Below are 5,645 nucleotides of genomic sequence, written 5' to 3' on the forward strand. Positions count from 1 at the left end.
TTGCCATCCCTCTCTTTTCACTGGGAGCACTTTTTTTCCCGATACATTTATGTGCTTTTACTGGTTATTACTGAATCTTTCTGTTAACTGCCTGTAGGTGTATTATAAGCTATTTTTAAGGTTCTGCTTAATCTCATGAAAATGTTAGGAAAATATGATCAGCTCCTCTTTCTTGCCATGGCTCAGAAATTCAACAAAATACATTTCTTGGGTACTGTCAGGGGATTTGGGATGGCACTGACAAAAGGAGGAGATGCCATGTAAAAGTAGGCCTAATTTTGGAATAATTCCCCCTATAGACCCAAGAGGGATGAGACATTCGGTTTTGTTCTGGGGAATTTTGTTGCTGTTGACATTTTATGAAGCCGGGATTTACAGACGTTCCTGTTTGCTTTTGTCTGCTCAGAAAACGATGGGGAACCAGCCGCCATTTCTGTCCCCATTTTCCCTTTGTTATCTGTGTTAATCGGTTTTACTGAGTCTGTGATACATGTGTGTGTTTTATGCACATGAGTCAAGAATTAACTCATGCTCTCTAGACCCAATGTTTTATGCACATGAGTCAAGAATTAACTCATGCTCTCTAGACCCAATTCATGTTGATGGATAGCACAACAATGCCGACTCCTGGCCTAACACCGATGGGAGGAAAGGAGAGGCCAAGCACTTCTTTTCTCCAGAATTCAAGGCTGTGATTGGTTCCTCATTGCTGCTGCTGCCGCTTCCTCATTTGGCGCTGCTCCCAGTGCATTGTGGGATTGAGATTTCCCTGTGTCATGAGAATCAAACTCCATCTGCTGAGGTGACACACACACTCACTCAGAAACATTGGAAGCCGTACATCCAGGCACAGGCTTATCTAAACAAGCACACAGCAAACAAACGCGTCTGTTACTCATGCAGGAAAACCCATACACACATACACACACACATACACATACACACACTGCGCCATAATGCCATCTCCACTGTGATAAACCATTTTAGCTGTGAAGATGAAAAGTTCTATCTCAAATGAACAAGTTTTGGCTACATTCCTGCCTCACATGCCACATGAAGTTGGGATTAAATTGTAATACTTCAAAATGTGTTGATTTAGAGAAGAAAAGTGCTTTATTTGCATTCAATTAATGACTCCTAGATTGTTTGCCTTCATTGCCCTTGGGGCATCCCATTGTTGTGTGTGTATGTTGTTGCTCTGAATACTGCCACTGAGCATCCAGCATTTGTTATCATCTGCCGTATGTGAAGCAATAGTATCACTGTGGTAGCTAATTCAGCCAGTAACACAGAGCCAGACACTCAGAATAGGAAATGAACCCAAGAGGGTAAAAGTGAAAACATGGAAAAGACACCAGCTCCAATTTACCCATAATATCAGGAACTCTAAATGTCTCTCTCTAGATGTATGAATTTAAGGTATATTGTTTTTCAAGCAGTTTGATAATTTGTAATGGGCTGAATGTTCTGAAAGATTCATGAAATGACGGTCTAGACTCGCAGAGATAAAAACTAATGATGCGTTCAGGCTCTCCTTGCCAACTCAATTATAGTTTTTTTTTTAAACAGCCAACAAAGTTTGCAGCGTGAGTTATGATGGTTAACGTCAACTCACAATGAACTCGAAGTAAATAGAGGACCAGGTTAATGGTAAATATATCCATGATACTTCCATTTATTTGTAATGCCCTGTGATTAACATGTCCATGCTGCAAATAGTGGAGCTCATGCCTGGCTTCCATTGTTTACTACCTATACTATTGTCGGTCTAGTCCATGTGATATGATTACCCATAATACCTGGTAAGTATATCATGATCACGTGACTTTATGAGTTGACAAAGATTGCCTGAATGCTCCATTGAGCAGTCGAACAGCACATAATAGAGTAAGGCACTGTTTCTTGGCCTTTTGTAGAGGAGCCTTTGAAATGACCTTGTTGGCTCATTATAAAATAAAGAGTCTGGAGGGTCCATCTTTAGACAAATTCTGCATTCATGTCATATGGGATGGTAGAGATGCAGAAGATAACCATACCTTGATGCGAGTGTTCACTTCACCTGACAAATCAAGATGGTCTTCTTGTTTCAAATACTGTTAAATGACAATATAACACTCTATCCGTGAAATTTGGGTTTAAATAATATTGAACAATAGACTTTGGTGAATAGATCAAATGGAAGTGGGGACATCTTTAGAGTCATAATGACCGAATTACTCTTTACAACTTTTACAAGTGGTAACCTAATTTGGCTTTACCTCATTAGAGTAAGAGACGCTGATTCCAGTGAGTCAATTAAACAAATTAAATTCAGCTTTTAACTTGCGATTATTTTGCAAAACATTACATTCCAGAAGCTGAGTGTATTTGAATGGAAGTTCAATTCATGTATGACATTTAAATTTTAAAGCAAATATCTTTTAGGTTTTGATGGGTTTTTTTCTTCTGATGTAGTAGTTGTGAAGAAATTGACCAAATACCAGCAATACTCCTCAGCTCTTGAGTATCTTTTCTTCCACTCAGTGTTGTCAAACTGCTTGGAAACCAACTGTTTATCATCAGTGCTTCCTTGTTTGACTGTGTGGTTTCCTGAGACAACTGAACTGACTCAATAACAGAATAGCAAACAACACAAAACCTAGGCCTGTTTAAAACAAATGCGTTCGCCTCCCTTCACACAAATGAAAACACCAGCTTAGCGAGCAGCTCTCATTTAAAAAGGACAAGGCTACAGTGTGTGCTACCACCTGTCAAAGAGCTACCGTGTTTTTCACAGTCCAGATGCTACAGCAGCTGTATTAAAACCTGAGAGGGAGAGGTGGGAGAACGTCGCTGACTTTCTTATCTGAGCACAAGGTTTTCCAAAGACGAGGCGAGGAGGAGTGTGAGGGTCTGCCTTGGTGTTGCTGTTGTGTCGGCGCTCAGAAGAGGGCTGCTGAATTATCAATGATTACCTTGTTATATATTAACCGTTCTCCTGAAGCGCTCTACACAGACAGGAAAACACAGTGAACTTTCTGAACTTGAGCTGCAAAAATAGAAAAAGAGCAAAAAAAAAAACTCGGCTCAAGTAACTGTCTGTGATATTGTCTGTATGTGAATTACTCGTATATATGATCATTTCAAAGCGTTGCCTCCGCTGGACAGTGGAGCTGTATGTAGACTGATAATGTTCTAATAGCCATTCTTCTTTCTGACCTGGGATCACATTTATATTAAATGTTTCAGTCCCAAGTTCTGCGAATCCTAAATGTGTATATGTATAGGGAGAGAGATACAATAAAGATGTAAACAGGGGGTAACCAGATGAACTGAGTCCTTACTCTGGTACCATACTGGTTAAGAGCAAACACATGCAGACATTTATCTGTCCTGTCACCTTTACTGCCATATCCCCCTATACCATTTCCTCCTTTGGTGCGAGTGCGACCTTTTCACTCGAGTCCCTGCGGGCTGCAAAAAGAGCATGTTCCCACCTCAAATCCAGTGTGTAAATATTCAGTCCATCTGGGACCCTGAGGATTTATGAAATGTTTAATTTTTTATCATTATTTTGTTGTTGTTGAGATATGCATCTTATTGCTTTTGCCGTGCCTAAGAAGAAAAGCTCCCTCATATATGTGTAACTGTGAATTTTTCATGTAGAAATGAACTTGTAGAAACTGTGATTACCGTCTTGTCCTGTGCATTGCCGTAAGTTTTTTCTCTTTGTGGACTGAGGAAAGTTGAGGTGAAGAGTGTTTGTGTGTGTGTGTGTGTGTGTGTGTGTGTGTGTGTGTGCGTGCGTGAGTGTGTGATTGAGTGTGTGTGTATGTGTCTATTTAAGGGAGTTCATGTCCTTTTTTTTGTCAATGGTTGTTTTATTCCAGCAGCAGCCACCACCTTTTCTATTATCCAAAGCCTCTCAATAAACATATCATTGTGCCAGTCTCGCTCTCCGTCCTTTACTCTGTGTGTGAGTGAGAAAGTGTCAGACTGATGACACGCAGCATGAGACAGCGAGCCTCGAGCACAGGCTGAACTTTTGAGATATTCTCAGATCCACCAGTGAAACTCAAACGCACACAAACATTTACTATCAGGTCACATCATGCAGTTTGTCCTCATATAGTCAGTATTTCACCACTGATAAGTGATTAAACTATTATTACATAACAATTTTCAGAACAGTCAATTGGTGATTTTATCCATCTGAAGTCATAAACAGTGAAAACTCCAACTTAATTTCTAAGGTTGTGCTGCTACATATATATTTCACTTGTAAATGTGATGTTTTCTTTTTGTCTGAAGTTTTTTCTTTTCTCATTTCCTTAAAGTTTTACTTCACCACAGATATTTTGTTGTCATTTAATCCTTATAAAATACTTTCTATGGCAACAAATTGGGCTCAGAGGATTGGGCCATATTATTATGCTATCACATTTCTTCAATAATTATGTTTTTTTTATGTTTCCATTCCACAGCAATTGTGTACTGTAGCTCCATATTCTGCTCATCCTGAGGGACTATATAGCTGAAGGATGTGTTTTGTTTGTTTTGTCTTTCTGTTGGCTTGCCTACGGTAGCTAGTGGGGATAATATAACTGCAGAGAGGATTTTATTTCAGAAAGGAAAACACACAAATTTGAGAGGCAAAACAGAATCCCTCTCTTTTAGGGCTCCCAAATAAATATATTCATAAACTCGGACCCAGACAAGGTGCAACAAATTAATTAGACACCTCTCCTCCTGCACGGGTGAAAATAGAGTTTCTATATAAAGCAGCATTTCATCTTGTCTTAAAGAAAAGTGCCATTGAGACACGTCTAATTAGGAAGCTGAGCCAATATGACTGCAAAGACACATGAATCATAGCAGAAAATCATCAATGCGCATTTGAATGGCAGGCGAGCAGAGGTACATCATGTATATGCCAACTTCTTCGAATGAATATCTGACACAATGAGGAGAATGAGGCGCTGTCTCCTCAGCTCTTTGTAACATGAGGACACATACAATACAGCATGTCTGCACTTAATTGACTGTCGTCTCAGCTCACTCGGGCAGAAAACAGAGAGAGGGAAAGAATGAGCAACCTGAAATGACAAAATGATCACCCTCATTCATGTCTTGGTAATTGATGCTCATATACTTGGGCCAGACTGTGGTTTAGACCAATGAGTATAATGCACAAAGCATTATAAACACACTCAGGTCCTTATTCAACCATTAAGTGGCAGTTCTCCCTCCATAAATTCCCTACGGGAGATTTAATGAAGTCATTGCATGCACACTCATAAACTAGGAAGTGGCTAATAAGCATTAATTTATCTAATTACTGCCAAATGACTTAGAGGACATTGTTATTCATAGAAATATTCAAGGCCTGGTTGTACGCAGTCCCTCACCTTTTTTTTTTTTACCTGCAACATAGTCTCATACACATCTCGATAGCCTGGTTCCTTCCCAGCTCAGAAGTAATATTATTATGATACTTACTGTTGTGCCAAAAGAGCAGTACTTAAATACCCAGTACATCTTATTACGTCTCTATCAACGTTTCAAAAATTGGTAAATGCCTCTGTAAATTATGTAAAAGGTAAACAGCATGTTTTAAATAAAAAATCTGCTTTTATTTACCATTTCTTTCTTTTAAACTAGCCCAG

Source organism: Anoplopoma fimbria, chromosome 16, assembly GCF_027596085.1.
Source record: "Anoplopoma fimbria isolate UVic2021 breed Golden Eagle Sablefish chromosome 16, Afim_UVic_2022, whole genome shotgun sequence".
NCBI lineage: Eukaryota > Metazoa > Chordata > Actinopteri > Perciformes > Anoplopomatidae > Anoplopoma > Anoplopoma fimbria.